At 42.2% G+C, this 26966-nt stretch overlaps 1 protein-coding gene across 1 annotated transcript in view; it reads right to left on the bottom strand.

The window, feature by feature from the left end:
• Nuak (Nuak family kinase 1) overlaps nt 1-26588 on the bottom strand; it is a 585653-nt gene extending 559065 nt beyond the window's left edge. The window contains exon 1 of the mRNA XM_067140970.2: nt 26308-26588. The gene's annotated coding sequence lies outside the window, so the exon portion shown is untranslated. The remainder of the gene's footprint in view (nt 1-26307) is intronic.
• Between the last annotated feature and the right edge of the window lie 378 nt (nt 26589-26966).

Raw genomic sequence — 26966 nt, 5'->3', positions numbered from 1 at the left:
AGTGGTTAGCGGAACAGGCAGCCTCAAACTGCCGCAGGTACGTACTCCATGGTACTTTCCCGTCGAACGTTGGTGGCGTCACTTTGGTCGAACTCTGTACTGGAGACGATGGCCCATCCAAACAGATCCCGTCTCGTACGTTATCGCGTAGCTGGGCGACTTCTCGCTTCAGGTCCTGGCAAATAGCGTTTAATATTTGATCGACCGTAGCTATTTAATCGTCAACCCTCCCTATCTTTTCATCAATTTTCACGTCAATTTCCCGCTGGACCGTGTTCACCTTGTCAAGTTCGTCTTTCACTCAAGTTATTTTTGCCTGCAGAATATCCTTTATCTCGTGGTGACCCTGGTCGATGCGTTTCTGTACGTTTTCTACGTTCTTCCATCTTCTCCATAGTCGATTTTCTTCCATCATTTCCACCATCTTCATCATATCGAAGAGCACATTTAACTGTGCCTCCGTTTTCGTGTGGCCTCTGGTCTCAACTGGCATGCAGTAATTAACAAAAGATGCAAAAGAGACATATGTGTGTGCATTCACTATATACCGACATTCTGGAATGTTCCCGATGGAGGTCGAAACCTGCAGTATCTGGTCCGCTGATTCACGCTGATCACAATGATGTATCACACGTGGGGTCTACCCCACTTCTTACACCATTTTGTTGCTAGGGGCTTTACGCCGCATGGACACGGATAGGTCTTATGACGACGATGGGATAGGATAGGCCTAGGAGTTGGAAGGAAGCGGCCGTGGCCTTAATTAAGGTACAGCCCCAGCATTTGCCTGGTGTTAAAATGGGAAACCACGGAAAACCATCTTCAGGGCTGCCGACAGTGGGATTCGAACCTACACACTATTTTGTTACGAAAAAACTTCGTCTGTTTCATTACTCTAATTTATTTCAGAATGACCTTATAAATACACACACATATTTAAGCGCACACAATTCTAACCAGTTATGAATGGCCACACTTATTAATTACAAGTCTATTCGTAAGTCCTTCTTCCTTATGGCACAGCAAGGGTCCAGCCCGTTAGTATACCTGCGGACGCTTAACCCTTACTTTCACTTTTCCCAAGTCCAGCCGCCTCACACAGCAGCTGTGTGTAGACAGCTGGATCTGAACACACGGCTACGGGTCACTCGACACACGACTGTTCGTTGGTTCGACTCTACAGATAACCCAGTAATTCACACGGTCACATACAGCGAACAACTAAACAGCTCAACAGTATTCAACGGCACGACAATACTCACAACAGCGAACATTAACACAGGTCCATTTATCCTTGCACTCACGATAGGGGGTTTTCTCGCTGGCTTACGGCGATCCTCAATCCACAGAATTACACGAACACGCAATCCGTTCCGTCGTCTCCATCCCATTCACTGGACTCTTACGACACCACAATAGCAGCTCGCTCGCAGGGACCTTGTATTTATACCTCGATGTTGGACCACTAGAACATTCAGGGTTCGATTGGAGATCGACTTTCCTGACGCATCTTCCAGAAATCGCATGCAGATACTAGATGAAGGGAACAGTAGAGGAAGGGGCGTGGCATATCCTCTGGCGAGCTTTCAGGTAATACCGAAGGGACTGCGACAAGGCTGGCGGTCGCTCGAGTACGTAACAATATTGTTGCTGTGATAGGCAACGAAACAATGTACTCACATGTTTTTGTAGAGAATAGTCTCGCATCGAAATAAAAGTTTTTTCAATATAGTTTCATCTAGAGAAACTGCCCTTAAGTAAGCCCTTGTGTTTGCCCCAATGACCAACTCGCTGTCACTTTTCTGCAACTTAGCAGAACTAAATTTCACATCAAGCAAATTAGTACCGGACTCTGGAACAGAGGATGCACTCACAAAACGAACAATACGGTCACTGAAAAATTCATTTAAATTTGAGTGAAGTTTATGAATAAGCGATATCTCTTGTTGGAGGAATACATTTAAGGAGTTGAAAAGTGGAAGAACAGAGCTGAGAAACAAAAGGTAAAGCTTAGTAGATGGATTCTCAAATTGTTTCTTAACTTTCAGAAATGTTGAGTTGACCTTTTCAGAATCTGATTCACAGAAGAGCATTTTTAAAGGGTTTCACTGATCTAAGACCCTTGATACAACTGTAAAAGAGATAACCACCTGGTAGAAACATATTTCAACATTTTGTGTGAATTTTCACCAAAGACTTCCTGGCATACCTTTAAAGCATTTTGCCTTAGTATATAAATACAAGAAGAGCAATAGTTGTAAACTTGGCAACCTAAATTGCAATAAATACTTATTCAACAGTCACGCACACAGTATTCACAATGAAATGGAGTTTGCCACTACTGCCGCCACTTTGCTGCCAAAACGAACATAGGAGAACTCAGATACTTGCATGGAAGTCTGATCACGTGACGAAGACAACTCAGCAAGATATACAACTTCACAGGTGGTTTTTTTCCGATACTGGAAGCACCTACTGGGTTCGGCGCGTGAAACTAAATATTCTTAACCGAGGATTACCGAGAAATCCGAAAAGAATATTCTGAGACTTCAAGCTGAAATGGCATCCCTTGTGTATCTTTTTGAACACTCCATACAGTTACATTTTAAAATCAACAAAAAATCTAATTTGTGGTGTGTCACTCGTAAAGGCGTAATTATGGTGTGTAATCCGTAATTATTTTGATTGAATCGTAATAGTTGGCATGATTAGTAATCATAGGCAAGCCAGAACCATGGTGTCGCTCTTAAAGTGGTACTATCCACAGGCACTGTAGAAGCCGGCAACGCGCTCTGTTGCTGCTAATCACAAACCTATTTGGTACCTAACATTGTAGTAGTAAGCGCAAGTAAAAGCGACCCATGGTGTTCCCCGCATGGTGGTACCAATCACAAGTAGTTTCATGGTTCTAATACAATCATCCCTTGGTCGCCCCTTACGACAGACAGGGGATATCGTGGGTGCATTCTTCGTCTGCGTCCCCTACACACAGGGGGTCGAGCTTTTCCTCTTTGCGGCGTTGCTCACAGGAGCGACTACAGCCTCGGGCGCAGCTATCTTCGCAGGTACTGACGAAGCAAACGACGAACAGGGTAGACTTTGTGCTATCGCGCTAAAGTCTAGTGCCTTCGAAGGAGCATTCATGGAATTAAACTTACGGCGCGCTTCCTGGTAGGAAAAACCATCCAGGGTCTTGATGTCCTGGACCTTCTTCTCACTGAGATATGCCGGACAGTTCCGATCTCGAGAAGAATGAAGACCAGGGCAGGTAGTGCATCTGTAAAGAGGTGTGCACTCTTCCGCGCCAAGAGCTCCTCTTCCACATGTACCACACACAGACGGATTCGAACGAGATACCATGCGACCGAATCTTTGGCATTGATAGTACCGCATGGGAGGCAAAATGTACGGCCTCTAATGGCAACGATAGGTTGTAACCTTGACTTTCTCTGGCAACACTGACAATTTGAAGGAGACTATGAACACACCCGTGGGAACGTCTTCACCGTTATCTTTGCGCGTAATGCGCCGGACGTGCGTAACGCCACGGTGCTTTATGTCTTCCATCAACTCATCGTTCGTGTTTAGGATGAAATCGCGGTGGAATATGAAGCCGCGAACCAGATTCAATGTTTTGTGCTCTTCAACTCTGACGGGGATTTCGCCAGTGGTCACACTTCAGCATTTTATCAGCTTGACGTGCAGTGCGTGTCTTGACCAACCAACTACCATTTCGCATGACACCTTCAATGTGTCTACTGAACAAGATAGACTTTACCAGCTTAAAATCTCGCCCATCGGTTCTGGTAGCAACCAGGAACTTAGGGAAACTGGAAGCGAAACTAGATCGCCGCGCTTGTTCCTATGGGGTTGCCTCCCCGCCATCCTCAGGGATTCAAATGTTGAAGACTTGGGTAGCGGACCTCCAAGGGCAGGCTGAAGAAGTTTCGAAGCCATGTCCGAAATCATCCTCCCCGAATGCCACCCAATCCGATCAGGGGCCTCTGTAACCGAACCAAGCTGCCTCGGCAATACCAACTTGTCATAGCAGGTTTTGCCTGGGGTCCGATGTTGGACGATGCCTAATACGGGCCGAGTCAATGAGAACTAAGACTCCCTTCCTCAAATCACCCGCTATAACACGAACCCCATAGCGTATAGAGTGTGATAAGTACAGATTTAAAAAATAAAAACAATTAATCATATGTCCTTCTGATATTCGGTTGTGCGGGGACCAACATTATAAAGCCGCGTATACACTTGAGCAGTCGCCCCGAATGAGCATGCGTTGCCGATGCAGGAGCGCACAAGCACGACCCGCATGCCAATCTGTTGAGCAAGTTTCCACTATGTTCGGACCTCGTGCGGACCGAGAACACCGTCTGTGTTTAGGTGTAGTGTAGTGTTTTGCCTGACCTGAGGCTACAATGGTGAATCGAAAAATGATCGTCGCCAATTATTGTCAAATGTATTTATTGCATTCCTTGAAAACAAAAAGGAGAAAGCGGTGGTGCCAAACAAAACTGTATGAAGAGAGATGCAATGCTCAATTGTTAAAAACGATCGGACATGAAACAGATGATAATTTAAATTTTTTTACGAGAATGTCACCCAAGGATTTTGAATGGACATTGCATAGTTTCAGGGCTACAATTGACACAACATTTAGGGAAGCCATATCTGCCGAGGAACGCCTAGCTGTGACACTGCGATTTCTGGCTACAGGAGACCCTTACACGTGTTTGCAGTACCTCTTCAAAATTTCGAAACAAGCCATTGGCAGAATCATACCTGAAGTGTGCCAAGCCATCTTAGCCTGCGTAAAGGACTGTCATTGATCTCAAAAGTTCGGGTAGTTTAGTTTTATTTATTTATTGTTTAACACAGTTGCAAGAACAAAGAAACGCTGCAGTACTTACCCGATCCAGTCATGTTGCTTTTTTTCATTCTTGTCTTTTGCCTCCGGTAGGAACCCTTGAGGCTTTCAATTTTCTTGCGGCACTCATCTTTTGGAAATTGCATGAGGGCAGCAATTCCACTCCAAACATCGTCCTTTTTTAAGGTATTGTAATAGAACTCGTCCTTGGGGTTCCACAGAACGGGATACTTGGTATGTACCCCAGGAGGATAAGAGAATTATCCTGGGACGATTCCATTTCAACTGGAAATTATCTTTCACACTCTTCCTTCACTTCATTTGCACGAGCGAGATCGCATATGCATAGCGGAAGAAGTCGGCTCAAACTGTTCGGGCTACCCCACTCGTCATCAATCGTCCACAATGAGCACGAACAGAGCACGTGCTCACTTTGAGGTACCGACAACATTCGGATCAGGCTGAGGCATGCGGATCCATTCGGTTCGCCCTGTACTCATCTGAGCAAAACTGGTAGAACGCATGCTCATTCGGGGCGAATGCTCAAATGTATACGCGGCTTAAGGCCGATACTACTGCGTGGGTACATAGCACTCCCAACCGAACAGATTTTAGGGGATACCGTCGGGCTTTCGAGCGTAGTCGCACACGTAAGGCGCCCATCCCCAAGCAGCACGCATATCAAGAATTTTGAATCGGTTTACAACCCTAAAAAAATCAGAAATAAAGAGGGGACCGATGGCCACGTGACCCTTTTAGTCGCGTTCTACAACAGACAGGGACTACCTGTGGATGTATTCAGCCCGTCCCATCGACATGGGATTCAACACATGGTACCAGAACCACAATCCATTTCTGCGCCTAGATTGTCCCTTTTAGTCGCCTCTTACGGCAGGCAGGGATACCGTGGGCGTATTCTTCGTGCGCGTCCCCACAAAGGTTGTTCATAATTATTATCTTGATAGACACCTGTGAGATCAATTGTTGCCTACTATAAAATATCCTGCACTGCTACACAATATTGCACAAGTTAATGGACTAATAATTTTTACACTGTTTAATAATAAGCCTACACCTGAGGTTCTAGCCCCTTTAATTGTATCCAAGTTTGTTGCTATAATACCTGAAAAATTAAAAACTGCCAGATGTCCAACTTACCAGATATACCCATAAACAAACTCATGTCCTCTCAAAATGGCAACTGCTGGTTATTGTTTATATGGTTGTTAGATGCAACTGTACTGGCGGCGAAGTAAGGGGAAAATGTCTGAATAAGTAAACTTATGTAATTAAGTACGTCTATGTAAATTGCGCGTGTTTTCATTCCGCGAGTCTTCTTCTTTTGTTTAACTTCTTCATCCGTCTTTTCTCGCTGGACATTGTTAGATAAAATGGCGGACTAAGAGTTACTGGTTCATTGCTTTTGGAACAGTATTCTTCTCTTCCTACCTAACAAATATCAAGACGGATATTCTAAAACAGTTGCAATCCAACCAGCGAGGCTTACGGACGTGAAGTGCAGAGAGCGAATTAATAGCGCGTGTGTGTGAAATACACGAATGGGAGTATCTATTGATATTCTAAAACATTCTTCCTATAGGTAACAACAGTCCATAGTTGCTCATACGACCGCTTGCTACTAGGACGGAAGTATTGGAACGCTTCCCTTATGTTATTAAATGAAGGGTACAGGGAAAGAAGGGGCTCATTGCACCTTTTTGGAAAAATGGCCGTCTGCTGATGTTCTCTTGAACTTCCTAATGGGCAACTCCGTCTGTGATGGAAGGAACTCCATCTAGAGATTTGAAGTGGAAAAAAAGAAGAGCATAGAGGGAAAGACAGGGCTCTTCGACATACCTGCAGGGGAAGAATGAACACATTGTATTCTTCTCGCGCTCAGTGTACGGGCAGCAAGAGTTTAGCTAAGTTGAGGAGAAGCATTTTATTTAATAAAAGGAAACAAAGAGAAATGAAAACGTCAGTATGAATTTAAGGCGATTTGCTTCGACTGTGGGAGAAATTTGGCTGTTCCTAACATCTCCATGAATGATGTCTACTGCAGGAGACAGTTATCTGTGTTTTAATTTAACGTCCATGTACAGTCCATTTCCCAAAGTATTTTGCATGTGCCTCCGGAGTATGATGGCAAAAAGAGAAGTGACGATGCATTCTCCTTAGTGCATCACTTCATCTACAACAGCGGTGCCCAAACGCTGTATAGTTCACAGTGTGTACAGTTACCGCACATTGACTTTGCACGCTGTCCGCGCTCGGGGAGAGAGAGACGTAATGTGACCGTAGAGTTGGCCAGGTGTATAGCTTGAGTTTGACGGCTATGGAACATAACATATATGGTTCAGGACGGCGGTTCATTGGAAGTGCTGCTGCAAACGCATTGCATTATGGAAAGCACATCATAAAAGAGAAGTGGCGAATATCTGCAATCCTTAAACACATGTGTGCGAGAGGTTTTTCTCTCTGGAAACTTCACAAGCCACGTTTGCGTGAGATTATCTGACGAAAGCTTGCGATAACAGCTTGCGCTTGTCTGTGTGCTGTATGTTTGTGCCGGACATTGGTTTCATCATTACTTCTACAAAGCGTTAATAAGGCACAATACAATTTGGTATGTGATATCTTGTTAAGTAGAATGTATTTTCACAAGTTTACTGTCGTATTGATTTGTATTAGTTTATTGACGTATAAACAACAATAAAATAGCAATATAAATAATACAATAGTGTGTGGTGTGAAATTGTCGGACTCAGAAAGAATGACTGCTACGACTAGACAGCTGGGATGTCGTACTGTTGTTACTCGATGGGGAGGAAGAGCAGTATTCCCCTCCCAATTGACTAGTCGAGTCGGTCACGCTGGGAGCAGTTCCGGAGGGGTGGTAACGTTACTGTGCAAGCATGAGCCCAGCTCATCGCACAGCATATCAATACTCTGCAAAGGTGCGACATTCCTGGCCACCGCTGATCTACAACCATTCTAATCTAACACACCTGAGTATGTTTTGCGACTCGTGTAGTGGAAACCAGAGAACTTTCCGTTCCTCTTCAGGGTGGTGAACTTTGAGGAAAAAACGTAACTTTCCCACCAAGGGGCCAATCCTATCTTGAGAACGATATTAACGTGAGTTTGGTGAATTCAAAAGCCCAGGCAAATTGTTCCTAGTGACTGGATCTCTAACGCCAAAACCGCTTGTGAGAAGCCCTAACAGTTCGACGTTTTACGAAGTCAACAAAAGTCAACATACACCTGCGCATTAGTCCACTTTTTACATCTTGCGAGGATTAAAGAGGGCCATGAGTCAGTCTAGCTCCGACCATCGAGGTGTTCACTTGTGATAGTGCGGAAGAAAAGTGAGTAACGATGCCTAGAAAGGAAGTATCTATGGATATTGTAATTTAATAGTGAAATTACATTATGCAGGTAATCTTATGGGAATATAGCGGAGAGTGTGGGGAAGACTCGTGCAACTGTCCAAACAATTGTGCGCAATTTCCATTTGAATGGTAGTGCGATGAATAAATCACGTTCTGGCCGTCCTCGCATATTAAATGACCGTGATGTTCGGTCAGTCTTGAAGACAGTGAAGTCCAATCCACGGACAAGTGCCCGTAAAACAGCGACAGATAATGCAAACAATACACATAAGGCTGAACGTCCCGAAACTGTAAGAAGGATTTTACGGACAAACGGATATCGAGGAAGAAGTGCAAGACGCAAACCTCTAATTACGGAGCAGAATCGGAGGAAGGGATGGAGTTTGCCCACAGAGCATCTTGGGAAAGATGTTACGTTTTGGAAACTAGTTCTCTTTACGGTTGAAAGTCCATACAAAGTATTTAGAGCACAAGGCAATGGTAAAATATGGCGTACAACAAATGAAGCCATGAAAACTGAAAATTTTGTACCAACCGTCAAAAATGGTGGAGGCACTGTGATGGTATAGAGATCCATGGCGGCGGCTGGGGAATTTGATTTTTACTGAAGGCATAATGGATCACAGGCAGTATCTCAACATATTACGACAACATCTGAAAGCATCTGCAGAAAGTTTAGGACTTGGACGACAATGGATCTTTCAACAGGATAACAATCCAAAACACACTGCTCGCACCGTCCAAGAATGGATCCTGCATAACGTTCCTAAACATTCACACTCAACACCCCAGTCACCCGATTTAAACCCAATCGAGCATATCTGGGCTGAAGTCGAAAAAAAAATACTTCGCAAATATCGAATCACAAAGAAACTTTGAAGGATGCACTGAAAAGGGCATGGTCCGAAATAACTCCATCGATGACAGAACATCTTGTGTTATCTATGCCTAGAAGACTGCAGGCTGTTATAGACGCAGATGATGATGCTTGTTGTTTAAAGGGGCCTAACACCTAGGTCATCGGCCCCTAATGATACGAAATGAAATGACAAATTAAAAGCCAAAAATATCCACTGCCCACAATTCAAAACGTGAGGAGGAAGAATGAACGGATGGATATGAATTTAAAACGATCAGTGGAACCGACCCACAGCGCCTCACATGCACGGAAGCTGGCGTACATAAGGGTACTAACCACAGGGACTCGTACTAACCCGTGGTGTACCTCAGGTAGTGGGTACTAATCATAGGCAAGCCAGAACCATGGGTTCCCTCATCACATGGTGTCGCTCAGATAGTGCTACTAATCACAGGTACTGTAAAAGCAACCCATGGTGTTCCCCGCGTGGTGGTACTAATCACAATTTGATCATCCCTTGGGCGCCCCTTTTAGTAGCCTCTTACGACAAGCAGGGGATACCGTGGGTGAATTATTCGTCTGCGTCCCCCACCCACAGGGGGTTTGGTGTTTGATCCGCGAGAGGTATTTTATTTCCCTCGAGTCCGCCGGTAAGCCGGTTAGGACCCCCCTATCCGCCACCTGGAACGCCCCACGTGGGAGTATCACCTCTCCCCCTGCTACGCCAGCGTAGTAGGTTCGTTGTAAACGCAGATAAAGGTGCTACGAAGTATTGAGAGTGAACACTGGTGTTGTATGTAGATTGTTGCAAGGTGCTACCTTTAATTCTTTTTCCATTTTTGTCACAAAATAAGTACCGGGATAATTTTTGTTAGGACAACGTTTATGTTACTGTAAAGAAACAAGGTGGTATAAAACTTCTTAATATTTATTTGTGTTTCTTGTCTAGGTAGAACACTTACTAGGTGTTTGTAGACTTTTGTAACTGATTGTAGGTCTTGTGGCGACGATAGGATAGGAAAGGCCCAGAAGGTGGAAGGAAGCGGCCATGGCCTTAAGGTAAATTTGCCGGTGTGAAAATGGCAAAACACGGAAAACCATCTTCAGTGCTTCCGACAGTGGGATTCGAACACACTATCTCCCGGATGCAAGCTCCCAGCCGCGCGCCTCTACCCGCACGGCCAACTCGCCAGTTAAGGTGGTGTTACAGGCTGGGGATGTATGGCAGCGTCTGGTGTTGGGGAATTAGTTTTCATTGAAGGAACTATGGACAGATTTGCTTACTTAGCGCAAAATGTACAAATAACAAAAAGTACCAGAGTCTGAGGGCTATAGCGGCGGTGGCGCCGGGGGGGGGGCATCAAAAAATGAAATACACAGTGCCCATGACCTTAGCAAAAATATACCCCTGCTACCCTTCCTCCCAGCTCAACACGCTGCCGGGCGAGTCTCCACTGCTTGCTGTGACGCTATACGAGTCAGTTAGCCGCAACGAACGCGATATTTTGTGCGTATTTCCGCTAAATATCTTTTATTAACAATTAAAGAAATTAAAGGAAGGAATTAGCTGGAAAAAACAAACAATAGAGGTCGTACAAATTGCTTTGTTTATAACAAATTAAGGTGAAACCGCGAATGGCTCATTAAATCAGTTATGGTTCCTTAGATCGTACCACTTGACTGTGATAACTGTGGTAATTCTAGAGCTAATACATGCAAACAGAGTCCCGACCAGAAGTGGAAGGGACGCTTTTATTACATCAAAATCAATCGGTCGACTCGTCCCGTCCGTTTGCCTTGGTGACTCTGAATAACTTTGGGCTGATCGCACGGTCCTCGTACCGGCGACGCATCTTTCAAATGTCTGCCTTATCAACTCTAGATGGTAGGTTCTGCGCCTACCATGGTTGCAACGGGTAAGGGGGAATCAGGGTTCGATTCCGGAGAGGGAGCCTGAGAAACGGCCACCACATCCTAGGAAGGCAGCAGGCGCGCAAATTACCCACTCCCGGCACGGGGAGGTAGTGACGAAAAATAACGATACGGGACTCATCCGAGGCCCCGTAATCGGAATGAGTACACTTTAAATCCTTTAACGAGTTTCCATTGGAGGGCAAGTCTGGTGCCAGCAGCCGCGGTAATTCCAGCTCCAATAGCGTATATTAAAGTTGTTGCGGTTAAAAAGCTCGTAGCTGGATTTGTGTCCCACGTTGTCGGTTCATCGCTCGTCGGTGTCTTAACTGGCATGGTTCGTGGGACGTCCTGCCGGTGGTGGCGAGTCGAAAGCGCCTAGTTTCAGGCGATTTCTTAAATAACTGTTAGGTTCTTCAGTCTGCCGAAACTAACAAAAAAACAGGTACAGTAGCTAAAATGGAATAAAAATGTTTCTCCACAAAGTGGTGGGGGCAACTGCCCCCCCCCCCCCCCCGAAAATCGCCGCTACTGAGCGGAGGCAACCGGAAATTTGGTGCATAGTATGAGCATGAGACCGAGAGAAGTGATTCACAGACGAGGTAGACACACTAAGTACTGAGGGACGGAATTCACCGTTGTTTCTCTTTCGAGAAGATTAATCTAACGTGAGTGGACGAATACTTTTGTCCGGCTTAAAATTCGTATTGAGAGAAGAAAATATTACTTTTTGTTTGAAGAATGTTTAAACTGTATCATTATGCCCATATTTTTTAGTCATAAGTTATATTAATGTATATAAGAAGTATTTATGTTTGTGCAGATAGTTGCACAAATAAAAATTTCGGCTGTTTCTTAGTGGCTGTACAGTATGAGCAAGAGACTGAGAGAAGTGATCCACAGACGAGGTAGATACACCAAAGTACTGAGGCTATAGTTAGTATACACCTCACACGTTAAAGACCCCACCACAACCTCCCCCCACCCCCACCCCTGCTTGCAATCCAACTGAATACATATGCAAAATTACTTGAAGATCGTGTCAGGTCCAAAGCACATTCTTCTGCAAGGATGGGAAAATATCACCTCAGACGTAACAAGGAAGTACGTCCATTTGATGTCCAAAGTACTGTCTCCAATTATTCCAAGAAAAGTACATATAATAAAGTACCGGTATTGCATTTCTCGTAAAACTCGCGTTGCTATACTTTTGTCAAGTAGAAATGCGTTACTTTAGTTTGCGAACATTCATGCATAATGACTGAGGTTTATATTATAACAGAAACTGGTAGTATATTAAATAAATCTGTCGCGCACTTTCCGGTTTTTTCAGCTTCTTATTAACGAATTTAATCGCTTATTACTAAAAGGGGATAACTGCACAAAAATAATTTCTTCTGTTTCTTTAATTTATTGCTAAAATGGGACAGGTCCTCGTGATAAAAATCGCCGTATCCATGGCATATATTTTCCAAACTGGGTACAATTTTACACACACAACCCCTGTATGGGACTCTACACGATGGCATAAAAGGACTAGTTCTTATTTTAATATTTTAAACTGGAAAATGTTTTTTCATCCTCCTGAAAAGTTTGTAAACTTGGACTTATCCCCTTTATGAAATAAGTGATTCAATTTATACCAACTTAACCTGTCGACATCACTCTGTTCCAATACTTACGTCCATGCTTGTATATTAATTCATCAGGAAGATGCCGGGATAATCTCACAGACAGTGATCTGCCGTTACACATTTTGTGGGGAAGAATCTAGTACGATGATGATTGTTGTTTAAAGGGGCCTAACAGCTAGGCCATCGGCCCCTAATGGTATGAGGTGCAACGAAATGAAACGATAATTAAAACTTCAAAATGTATCCAATTACTAGAATCTTAAACAAATTATGAAGAAATAACCATGAATCCAAAACAATCAATGGATCCAATTCACAACGCCATATTTTCTAAGATGATTTTTGTTGTCAAAAGGGGTCCAAAATCCAGGCCAATGGGGCCCCTCGTAACAGTATTAATCAATGGTAAAGCAGAACCATGGTGTTCCACCCATAGTGGTACTAATCACAGGTAAAGTCCATAATCCCTTGGTTGCCTGTTACGACAGACAGGGGATACCATGGGTGTATTCTTCGTCTGCATCCCCCACCCACAAGAGTTAAGATTGTAAATCCTTTGGCCTGAAAACTATCCCGAAGCTTTCCCACCCTTATCCACCAGCAAACACTCAGTTTATAACATTTAGCAATACTCAATTCATCATAGATCAGATAGTGGTTGCATAATTTTAAAAAATCCTCTAAGTACCGACACCTCTTTTACAAATTTCCTGAGTTCAAGGTGGTTATGATAGATTATAGACCGGATAACCCTTCCCTCCCCATCAAAATAATAAACTATTTCATGTTTGAAAACTAGAATTTATGATGGCTAATTATGTAACAGTCCAGAAGAATTGAAACCACCACTTAGCACTATACTATCTTTGCAGTTGACTCATTACTGCTGTACCACTGTATCTCATAAAATCTGTCCACATCATCCTCACGTTCTCTTTTAAAGGATGAATACAAGGAAACAATCCTAATGTACCAACAACTCTCATTTATTTACATGACAAAAAGAGACAGCATGTCCTACAATAGTTTTCCCAATGAACAATTCCAATCCACATCCTTCCCTGTAACCTTTGACTTTAAAGAACGTTTCTCGTTCCCTTACAAGGTTATCACTAATTCTTCACACTGCATACATCCAGTTTACTGACGTAGTCAATTTGACTTTCCTTCTTTCTTCCATACACTTTAGTGATTCTAATTACACCTCCAGTTGGCCTGTCATGCCACTTTTGAGTGTTCCAGCCAGTCAAATTCTGATATTCCCATAGGCCCCAAAGCCACTGAAATCATGGGCAGCATGATTCAGTAAATGTCTGTGAAATAGGGAGCTAACATTTATCACACCAAATCAACCACTTTCCACAAATCTTTCTGGAAATTATTCGTTCAGATTCATCCAAGTGGTTTGTAATGTGGGCTACTGTAGTTACGATCTAGTTCGTAAACCATGGGCAACGGCTGAGTGGCCTAGTAAGTGGTCCTGACATTCGGGATACCAGTTGCTATGGAAAAGTGGTGGACATCTTGGACATACTCCGAGTCATGGCCTTCCATAAAATCCACCGTGGTCCCTAACCCGCAAGAGGAGAGATCCTCACTTGGACTATGCGTGTAGGGGTAGCATCCTCCTTCGAAGAATTTTCATCGAGCACGGTCATAACGTTTTAAATAAGCCTCGAACCTATGGGAGTAATGGAGTCCAACTTCCATTTGACAAGAGGGATTCCCTGGATATATTTTGGTGAACGAAATGAAATTCGATGAGGAGTTATCAATTTTATGGGGTCCGACTTGTTGGCTGAATGGTCAGCGTACTGGCCTTCGGTTCGGAGGGTCCCGGGTTCGATTCCCGGCCGGGGACTTTAACCTTAATTGGTTAATTCCAATGGCTCGGGGGCTGGGTGTGTGTGTGGCGTATTCAACATTAGAGATCATCCTAGGTAGGGCTCTCATCTTCACAGACATGTAGGTCACCTAATAGGCCGTCTACTAGAAAAAGACCTGCACCAGGCCTCTCCGGAGGCCATACGCCATTATTTATAATGTTATGGGACTTATGGAAGAAGGTAGGCCTAGACTGGCTGAGTCAGCAAAGAGGATGCATCAGGATGTATTAGGAGTTAGTGATATTCGGGTACGGGGGGATAACGAGGAAGAGATAGGAGATTATAAAGTGCACTTGACGGGCATTAAAAAGGGGGTGATGATTGTTGTTTAAAGGGGCCTAACAGCTATGTCATCAGCCCCTAGTGGTACGAGGTGTAACTAAATTACATGATAATTAAAACTTCAAAATGTATCCACTGACTAGAATCTAAAATGAACGAAGATTACAAAATGACCATGTATCCAAAAAGAGTCAATGGATCCAATTCACAATTCCTTATTTTCAGAGATGTTGTCAAAAGGGGTCCAAAATTCATAATACTCCTCATAATACTGTAGTAGAAGAGAATAATGGTGTTCCCCCTATAGTGGTACTTAATCACAGCCAACGTAGACGAATGGTGTTTCTCACATGATGGTACTAATCACAGGTTATGTAGACCCATGGTGGTGGTTGTTTGAGTCATCAGGCCACAGACTGGTTTGACCTATGCTATGTGACACATAATGGCACTACTCACAGGTAACATAAATCCATGGTGATCGTTGCATGGTGGTACTAATCTCAAGTAATGTCGACCCATGGTGTTCCTCATGCAATGGAACTAATTACAAAGAGCCTCATGGTTCTAAGTACATCATCCCTTGGTTGCCCCTTTTAGTCATTTCTTATGACAGGCAGGGGATACCATAGGTGTATTTTTCATCTGTGTCACCCACCCACAGGGGGTCAGAGAGAGAGAAGACAAAAAATGAAATAAAGGACAAAGAAGGACAAGGGCCACGAAGTACGGGAAAATGAAAGACTCCCCAGGCCTCGAATTCTCTAACACCATCGGGGTCGGGAAAGAAGAAGAGTTGACCAAGGGAGGTTGGACAGGATAGATGGAAGTCAGGCACTTGGCATGAGTAAGTGGAAGCAATGCCAGGATTCAGCTAAGGGCCCCATGGTCATCAATCCACGCTCCCAAGTTGAGAGCCCCTGGGGGAGTCCCTTTTAGTCACCTCTTACGACAGGTAGGGTATACTGTGGGTGTATTCTTTTTCTGCGTCCCCTACCTATACGGCGTAAGTATTTAGAAGAGCCTTACTCGCATTAATACGATGAAGGAATTGACCTACCTCTCTCATAATGGGGGAAGTGCAATATATCTGGTGTTCACAAACTACAACATTCAGGTTATACATTCTGGCATAAAGAAGAACTTTCCTATAAGGAAGCATTTACAAGAAGAACCTATCTCCAATATTAATTATCAAAAAAGCAAATCCTCCTCCACCATAAAATCTGTTATCTAGGAAGCAGGATGTTACAGAGTTACAAAAGAGGAAAGACATAATTCAAGGCACTGTAAAAGAACCAGATCCTGATCCAGATGGTACACACCTCCAGTTGGAGACAACTGTAATGGAAGCAAACCAAAGTCACAAGGATCTATACCATACAGTATACACAATGGTGTATAAGTCTAGAAGGTCCGCTCTGCACTCCTTACACAAAATGTTAAGGATAAACACATCAGAATCAAAACTTGAATATGCAGACAAGAGGAAGACAAAGAAATCCTCCAAGTTGGGAGGAGCAAATATCTCAAAGCACAACGGAGGACATTACTGGAACAAACCAAGGAAAAGCCAATCAAGGACACCAAAGTTCTCCAGAAAAATACCCACGGACAGATGGACGACGCACTTCACATCTATGTTACAGACCCAGGCCATACCCTGATTCAACTCAGGGACTACACTAGACGCTGCAATAAATATAGAACCCTTTACAATTGAAGAAGTAAATGAAATTATTACCCAGATGGAAAGCGGAAAAGCATGTGGACCAGATGGCATATTTAACGAACGCTTCAAGGAAAGTAGCGGAATTCTGCTGGGGCCTGGAGAGTTTTACTTAACCAGTGTGTTGCTCAGTCTAAGATACCAGATACATGGAGTTATTCTATCACAAACTACTATACAAGGGCAAAGGCAAGACGGATGATCCAAATTCTTATAGCAGAATAGCTTTGGAGAATACAGGGCTTAAGCTCCTGTCTACTCTAAAACTCAACTGACCAACAGCTTTAACGGACTCAGTAATACCTGATGAACAATTTGGCTTCTGAAAAGTGCGCTCAACCACTCACACTATTCGATGCCTAATGGAAAACATTACCAAAGCTCTCCGTTTTCCAAGAGGAAGACTCCATTTACTGTTTATAGACTATACTGAAGCACTTGACTCATTAGACCGGACTGTATTAATAAGTAAACAGGAGCAAATTATAGGTCAGGATCACTATCTATTGCAGAATAATTCGCACACGAAATTTTATTTACATTGATGACAACCTGTCGAGATCAGAGGTAATACAGCAGATGATAGGAGTGTTAAAGGGAGATCCTTTAAGTCCGATACTGTTCAACATTGCCACTAAGGATGCCATTGAACCAGTTGTCAGTGACTGTGTCTTTATCTATATGCTGACGACATGGCTTTAGCTTCAACGTCACATAAAAAGCTACAGGAAGCATTTGATAAACTCTTACCTAGTCGGATATAAACAGTCTACGACTTAATGCAGAGAAAACTGTTCAAATGACATTTATAAGAGGTGAAAAACCCCCCAGCTGCAGAGAACATTAAGTACAAGAATACTGAACTTGCCAGGGTCAATTCCTTCAAGTACTTAGATGTGACTTTTTAAACAAGTGGAAGAGTTTTCAGTAAACATATCAGAGACAGAGCAGCTGCAGCAATGAACAACATCAAGGTCCTTCGACAATTATCTATAGAGACAGCAACAGCCCTATTCCACATCAAGATTCCCCCTCCCCCGACATTATGACAAACACCTTAGACATTACCTGGGAACATCTATCAAGAATAACCTAGCTACACTAGAAAGACTGAAGGCGAGGTATCTTAAAAAAGCTCTCTGCCCGGTAAACAAAAAATGCTCCTTAGAGACTAACCTATGATTTCACAAGACAACCGTTCTATGTAGAAGAACTGCAATTAACAATACCATTACTTTCTATAACACAATACCAAGCTTTATGTCAGGAATTGCAGGATAGAAAAGCAAATATATAGATAGATTTTTACTGAACAGACGCTATGATGATGTGAGAATGGATGAATTCTGCCTACAAACTGTGGCATACCACAATGCGCTCCGCAGTCCATGGATTTTATAACAAGCTATGCAACAGAAAGTACTTCCACGAACCAGATGAAAATTGTGTTTGTGAATTGTGTGAGAAAATTTGCCGATGGTACCACACAGAGCTGTGTTCCAAAAGAACAGTATCTTTAGTTGAACTGTGTATTTACATACATACATTATCATTATACACCGTTATGCCTTTCAGCATTCAGTCTGCAAGCCTCTGTGAATTTACTAAACGTCGCCACAATCCTCTATTTGCAGCTAGTGCTGTGGCCTCATTTAGTTCTATACCTCTTTTATATATACATATACACATACATACTTACCGAGTCTAACCATCAACGTCTTTGTCTCCCTCTACTTCTCTTACCCTCAATAAGAGAGTCCATTATTCTCCTAGGTAACCTATCCTCCTCCATTCGTCTCACATGACCCCATCACCGAAGCCAGTTTATGCATACAGCTTCAACCATTGTGTTCATTCCTAACTTAGCCTATATCTCCTCATTCCGATTACCCACCTGTGTATTTAAGTTTTTTATTTCATATACGCATACTGTGCGATATTCCTCCATAATACATGTGCATAAATGCATATTTGTATGGTTTTTAAATAGTCCATGAAATTTAATTTTGTATTAAATTTGTTTCAATGCATCAAAAATAATTAGTAAGGCTATAACTGCTTGTCTATTATTATTATTATCAAATACATCGCAACTGGGAAATATCCCAGTGGCAATGGTCATTTACAGTAGTGTGATAATAAAGTTAAAACATAGCCTAATTACCCAACAACAACAAAACTACAAGAAACAATTCCATGAAAAGAAAATATTACGAGAAACACTACTAGTTTAACATTCTAAATCCATAATCACATACAATTTCACACACAACTTAAGTATTTCCAGTGGTTAACATTACAGCTTACAAAACTATAGGCTAGTTTGAGCTTATTATTAGCTTAACATTACAAGTGATGATAAAGTTAAAACCTAACTAGTCAACAACACCACTACAACAACAAGAGTAGGTACAACATCTTTGTAATTCGGCGTTATGCTGTTGCAGATCCTGAATAAATAAATAAATAAATTCCAAGGAAAGAAAATACGACAAGAAATACTACTAGGTTAACATTCTAAATCCAGCATCATAATATACAATTTCACACACACCTTAAGTATTTCCAGTGTTTAACACCATGGCTTACAATACTAAATGTTGAGCTTACTATTAACTAGCTTAGCATTACAAGTGATAAAGTTAAAACATTATTACATAACATCATCACACACACATTCACACACAACTGAAGTATTTCCAGTGCTTAACACTACGGCTTACCAATTATGAGAGTCTTGCTTAAATGCGCACAATTCCCTCAGTCTCCCTTAGGGATGAATATGGTGCTCAACTCATTTTTTTTTTCAACGACAATGCTCAATCTCGCAATTTACAAATTTCATTATATAGGTCCGTATTGATACAGCCACCCAGTAAGTTGGATCATTAAACCAATTATTAGGTCTTAAATAATGCTCACTCACATCGAGCTGCAGCAGTGAGGAACTTCACAAGGGAGGCAGGTATCAACCATATGAATTGGTCAGCTAATTTACTGGACATCCTCGAGATGAAAATGTACTGATCACAAGCGTGCCACAGTGTATCAGAGACCTGAACAAAGCCAGAGGGGGAGCAAGACAGAGAGAGTGAAGGGACAACCTTCAATCAAAGAAAAAATAAAACTGACAAGTTGTTCCTTTTCATTATTACTGTTTATTTGCATTAGATATTGAAAGAAAATTTGAGTTTGTTAATGTTTATATTTCGAGGTTGTGTGCGTCTATGATACAATAAACATCAAAACTTCATTACTGCACTGCATCCTTGATACTCCAAACTATTTTTGCAGTGTATATCAACAACACATTTTGCACAGAAACATGATTTCTATTCTGGTAACTTGATGTGCAATAAATGCATAGCAATTTGCTCCATAAATTACTATGGAGTTAAACGGAACTAAATGATCTAATATACAGTACCTAATGCTTGTTTAAATATTGCTAACTGTCCTACTCGTTGGCTGAACGGTCAGCGTACTGGCCTTCGGTTCAGAGGGTCCCGGGTTTGATTCCCGGCCGGGGATTTTAACCTTAGTCGGTTAATTCCAATGGCACGGGGGCTGGGTGTATGTGTTGTCTTCATCATCATTTCATCCTCATCACGACGCGCAGGTCGCCTACGGGAGTCAAATAGAAAGACCTGCACCTGGCAAGCCGAACCTGTCCTGGGATATCCCGGCACTAAAAGCCATAAGACATTTCATTTCATTTTATTGCTAACTACCCAGACTATGCATTAGATTTGGCTTCAATCTCCAAGACAATATTGTGCCCTTTGGTGCACTTAATGCCAGATTAGCCTCCTGCCCATTTCTAAACAAACCATTCCAATATAGTTATATCCGTTTTTGTGTTTGTTTTCTGCCTTGACAAATCCTTGGAGCTACACCCAGAACATATTATTTTGTCTTTGTTTCTCTAAATATCCTGGATTGTTTCACCCATGCTGTATGAAAAAAAAACGTACTGTGCAGAGCTGCCTTCCTCAAGTTTACTCACCATTTCCAGCTTCTGCCGTAGCAACAACACTACATGTTTATGTTTTTCGACACTGCTCTGCACTAACAGAAACCATTACTGTGTACTCTCGTTATTTAAACTGAACTCCAATACAGTAAGGACCATTGCCCTGTACATTAACCGTTTGACAGGTAAGAGGCTGTGTGTCAATGTTGTGATAGAGTATAGTGCAATAAAAGGGCTTGGAACTTGTCTTGAATTTCTCTATTTTTTCTTTAATTTTTCTATAACACCATGGCTAACCTGCAAAGCGGATAATCAAGAGCCTAATGCATAATGAACGAAATCCCTCCTTTTTCTCCAAAACAAAGTGTGGGTTACTGTAGTCCCGTCCTAAGTTTGTGAACCATGGGCAACAGCTAAGTGGTCTAGTTCGTGGTCCTGAGAGTCTGAATACCAGTTTCTACAGAATAGGAGTGAACACCTCGGACACATTCTTAGTCGTGGTCCTTCTTGTGCTCAGGCAGCTAGAACTATACAATCCACCGTGGTCTCTAACCCGTTAGAGGAGAGATCCTCAATTGGACTATGTGCAAGTAGGGTAGCATCTTGCTTCATGAATTTACCGAGCTCAAAACATTTTAACCAACCCTCGGACCTATGGGAGTAATGGAGTCCCACTCCCATTTGATAGGCGAGGGACTCCTCGGAAACAACTTTGCGTTACAAGTAACTATTCTCATTTTGGTTCCGTATTGAAGTTGACGTATGTCTCAAAAATTATTACAATATTATAAGTCCACCTGTTCAATACAATACAAACAGGTGGACTTATAATACTGTAATAATATTTGAGACAAACAACTTTGCGAACGAAATGGAATTCGATGGGGAGCTATCGATATTAATGGGGCTTATGGGAGAAAGAAAGTAGAACTGGCCGAGTCAGCAAACAGGATGCATACCGATGTGCTAGAGTAAGTGATATTCGGGTAAGGGGAGATAACACGGAAAAAAAGGGAGATTATAAAGTGTAATTGACGGTGTTAAAAAGGGAAGGGCAGAGTATGGGGGTAGGACTCTTCATCAGGAATACTATTGAACGCAACATAGTTTCTATTAGGCAAGTAAATGAGCGAATGATGTGGGTAGATTTGGCAGTGGAGGAATCAGGATGAGAATTGTCTCAGTGTATTCATGTGAGAGTGCAGATGAGAATGAAGTTGACAAGTTTTATGAAGCATTGAGTGACATCGTAGTCAGGGTGAACAGCAAGGATACGATACTGCCAATGGGCAATTTCAATGCGAGAGTTGGAAATAGAACTGAAGGATATGAAAGGGTGACTGGTAAATGTGGGGAAGAAAGAAAGAAGCTAATAGGAATGGGAAGGGTTTGCTGGACTTCTGAGCTAGTATGGGTTTAGCAGTTACGAATACATTCTTCAAGCATAACGGTATTCACCGCTACATATGGGAGGGTAGGGGTACCAGATCCATAATAGACTATATCTTAATCGACTTTGAATTCAGGAAATCCGTTAGAAAGGTACGGGTTTTTCTTGTGGATTTTTCGATGATACAGACCACTATCTGATCTGTAATGAACTAAGTATCTCTAGGCCTAGGATGGAGAAAAAAAAGAATCTGTCTGCAAATGAATAAGGGTAGAAAATCTTCAAGACGTCCAGCTCCATGGTTAAATGGGTAGTGTGCTGGCCTTTGGTCACAGGAGTCCCTGCTTCGATTCCTGGCAGGATCTGGGTGTATGTGTAGTCTTCATCATCATTTCATCCTCATCATGACGTGCAGGTCGCCTATACGCGTCGAATCAAAAGACCTGCACCTGGCAAGCCGAACATGTCCTCGGACATTCCAGGCACGAAAAGCCATACGCCATTTCATTTCATTTCCAGTATAAGGAAATTAGACAGAAGTACATGGATATGATTAACAAAAAGTTCCAAAAGGTGGACAGTAAGCAGGATCAGGATACAGAAAGGAAATGGGTGGCATACAGGGATGCTGTAGTGGAAACAGCAAGCCAATGCCTAGGAACAACTGTGTGTAAAGGTGGGAAAAAGCGAACATCTTGGTGGAAAGATAAAGTGAGAGCAGCTTGTAAAAAGAAGGCTAATCAGAAATGGCTCCAAACAAGGGCTGATGCAGACAGGGAATTGTACGTAGATGAAAGAAACTAATTAATAATTAATGTTATTTGCTTTACGTCCCACTAACTACTTTTACGGTCCTCGGAGACGCCGAGGTGCCGGAATTTAGTCCCGCAAGAGTTCTTTTACGTGCCTGTAAATCTACCGACATGAGGCTGTCGTATTTGAGCACCTTCCCCCCCACCGGACTGAGCCAGGATCGAACCTGCCAAGTTGGGGTTAGAAGGCCAGCGCCTTAACCGTCTGAGCCACTCAGCCCGGCGATGAAAGAAACAGAGCAAAACAAATAGTTGTTGAATCTAAAAATAAGTCTTGGGAAGATTTTGGTAATAACCTGAAAAGGAAAGGTCAAGCAGCAGGGAAACCTCTCTGGACAGTAATAAAAAATCTTAGGAAGGGAGGGAAAAAAGAAATGAACAGTGTTTTGGGTAATTCAGGTGAACTCATAATAGATGGACAGGTGGAGGGAATATTTTGAAAATCTTCTCAACGTAACAGGAAATCTTCATGGTGGTGTTGCAAACAACCGAGCTCACAGGAAGGAGGAAAATGATGGTGGAATTCCGTTTCAGGAAGTGGAAAGAAAGGTAAATAAATGTACACCACTAACATAAAGCAGCAGGAATAGATGAAATTAGACCTGAAATGGTGAAGTATAGTGGGAAGGCAGGGATGAAATGGTTTTATAGAGTAATAAAATTAGCATGGAGTGTTGGTAAGGTACCTTCAGATTGGACAAAAGCAGTAACTGCACCTATCTATAAGCAAGGAAACAGGAAGGATTGCAACAACTATCGAGGTATCTCATTGATTAGTATACCAGGCAAAGTATTCACTGGCATCTTGGAAGGGAGGGTGCGATCAGTGGTCGAGAGGCAGTTGGATGAAAATCAGTGTGGTTTCAGATCACAGAGGGGCTGTCAGGATCAGATTTTCAGTATGCGCCAGGTAATTGAAAAATGCTACGAGAGGAATAGACAGTTGTGTTTATGTTTCGTAGATCTAGAAAAAGCATATGACAGGGTACCAAGGGAAAAGATTTTCACCATACTGGGGGACTATGGGATTGAGGGTCGATTAATAAAATCAATCAATGGCATTTATGTTGGCAATTGGGCTGCAGTGAGAATTGACCGTAAAATGAGTTCTTGGTTCAGTGTACTTACAGGAGTTAGACAAGGCTGTAATCTTTCACCTTTGTTGTCCGTAGTTTACATTATTGGTCTAACACATCAGGGGTGTTAAGCAGAGAGCCTCTCAAACGAAGTGAGCCCTCGCATAGCAGGGGCTCTGTTTCGTGTCAGCCATTAGCCCACATCGTTTACGATCGTGCAACGCATACAAAGTTAGAATTAGCTTAAACTAGGATAATTTAGTACAGCAAAGTTGGCTATTAGTCCAACTGTGTTGAATTCTATGATACACGCTTAACTTCATAAAATTCATTGAATGGTAGGGGGTGTGCAGTGGAGGGTTGAGTGTAATTCTGCAAGATTTCTCATTGTTTGCCTTAAAAATAAGTTTCTTTGAAGTGCAGGATGGTAGGATGCAAGCAATGGTGATGAACTTTGTTTCCCAATAGGTTTTATATCGCATTGACACAGATAGTTCTTACGGCGACGATGGGATAGGAAAGGGATAGGAGTGGGAAGGAAGTGGCCATGGCCAGCATTTGCCTGGTGTGAACATGGGAAACCACGGAAAGCCATCTTCAGGGCTGCTCACAGTGGGGTTCGAACCCACTATCTCCAGAATGCAAGTTCACAGCTGCGTGTCCCTAACCACACAGCCAACTCGCTCGGTACTGGCGATGAACACATCTCACCTCCACAACTATTTTACAGTAACATTCAAATATTTCATCTCACCGAGTAATGTGTTAGCCTACATGCTGGCCCCTTTGTCCTACAGTACTACCGAATTATTTGCCTCCATTCAGTATATAGTGCCATTCACTCTACAAAAGTGGTCAGACTTCATTCAGGAGTGTTCGTTGAAATGAATAGCTAGTTGTTGGGATACAGGCTACATGTCGTCGTTGCCGGGACAAAACCTCCTCTGTGATAATATTTTTGGAGATATACTGACCTCCAGCACATACATTATAAAGAGCGAGAATATCTTGACAATACTCGCACAATATTGCAACTTAGATGACAGAACCATAACCGGCCAAAGTTCTAACCTAAAATATTTCACATATGAGGTTTTGTCCCGGCAGCGACGATATACTAGATTAAATGGCTATAGTTCGTGAGGAAAGAAAAGGTTTCACAATGCTAAAAATGCCAATAATTCCACAAACGCATAGCAAAAAATCACAGTAATTTTAGATTTTTAGGCCATGTGCGTGTACAGCGTTTCACCCATAGCGTCCCTTGTTGGATAGGCATGCCTTACCAAGACATTGATTAGCAGTGACAGACTGTCTAAGTCTCACCAATTAAGCAAATAAGGATCGCTAACCTGCTAAAAGAGAGCATGCATACCATGCCAGAACAATCCCAAATGGCACACTTCCGTCAAGACACTGTACAGGCACACGACCTAATAACCCAGCTGTGATTAAATGCTAAAACAGTTCCTTGGCTATATACTGTTAACAATTAAGTTAAGGAAGAATATCATTTAGGTATGTTTCATTTTTAGCACATCAAACACTGCCATGAAAATTGACAGCTACAGCATGAGGCCAACTATTTAAAATTTATTTTTACCGTTATTGTCTTTAGAAATTAATTCCATCCTAAACTTCTGTGATGGCCCCATCTTAGGCCAGAACTTCTTAACACAGAGATGGCAGAATAAACTGGTATATGCTGAACACACGTTATGTGATGAACGGGCCAAATGGTGGGTACATGCTACCAAGTAAGTATTCTGGAGAACCCAACAATGGGTCATGTGGCAGTAGCTGTATTAAAGATAAATATTTTAAATATATAGTGATGGTGATTATAGCAAAGAACAATGCAAACAGATATAAACACAACAGTAGAGGTTGGAATCGTCCAATTAAGTTACAATTCATACTCCAAAAGTAAACAGGAGACCCCAATTTAAATAGAAAAATATCCATAAAAATCCATAGGAATGTCACATAATCAGATAAATGAAACAGAGGGTCATCATGAAACAGTTTGCACCCTGCACAGAATTGCTTCGTAAACCGCGATTTAAACACATTTAAATGAGGTTAAAGAGTAAGAGTAAACTTCCAACGTATGAGTCCAGACAAAAAATTCTTCATCTCCATTTCCTAACTACTGCTACAGACACAACTTTTGACTAAACAAACGACACACCCAACAAAACCCAACGTTCAATGTATAAGTACATTACGTAAATTCTTTATCTCCATATCCTTGCTACATTCCTAATAACTGGTTAAACAAACGACACAACCAACAAAATCCATCCATCTACACAACGGAAACTTCGTTAAATATTATACAATTATTATTATACCGAAGTGAAATACTTCGCTCAGAATGAGGTTAAGACGACAGGATAGGAGTGGGTGGACAACAACTGTACAATTCAAAGGAACATCCCAGTTGTTAATGTTGGCTTAACGTTACTTTAAATAGACTTTACTTACTTTAATGAACTGTTAACAACCAGGTCGGTTCACTCTGTAAAATCTCCGAAACGCACAAAATAAGAACCTAGAAGCACCAATAAGAATCAGAAAACAAGCACCTCTTGCAAAACGGTGTAATAATGTTCACTCTTCTCAACCTCACTGTGCTCATAAAAACCCACATCCACGACATTATCAATAAGAAACAAATAGTGCCTCACAACACACACCACCACACGACATACACCGCCTCCATCTTACTCCCTCAAGCCTTTTAAACACAGTCAAAATTTGGTGCACCAGCCAAATCCTGAGAGGACAGAATGCAAGATACACACTATATAATAAAAGTAAACTTATACACTCGCTACCTTGCGGTATTTAAGCGAAACAATACGGAGGAGTTAAAAATCTATCTAGTGTAAAATCATATTCGTTAACTGTTGTAACGCACACACGTAATATTGTTATATTATTGCTAGGATAATAAACACTTTATAGAGGCACAAGTTCACAATTACACAAAACTAGAACTGGTAATACTGAAAGAACACTCTTAATCAGCTGATGGACAATATAACCTCCACAGACTGTCCATCACACACAATAAGTTACACACAAATTCGAGCATACGCAAAAAAGGTATGTATACAAAGGTCAGGACGCGAATGTTACTG

Source organism: Anabrus simplex, chromosome 2 (genome assembly GCF_040414725.1).
Source record: "Anabrus simplex isolate iqAnaSimp1 chromosome 2, ASM4041472v1, whole genome shotgun sequence".
Lineage (NCBI taxonomy): Eukaryota > Metazoa > Arthropoda > Insecta > Orthoptera > Tettigoniidae > Anabrus > Anabrus simplex.
The sequence above is the reverse complement of the archived record's forward strand: the minus strand, read 5'-3'. Positions and strand labels throughout refer to the sequence as shown.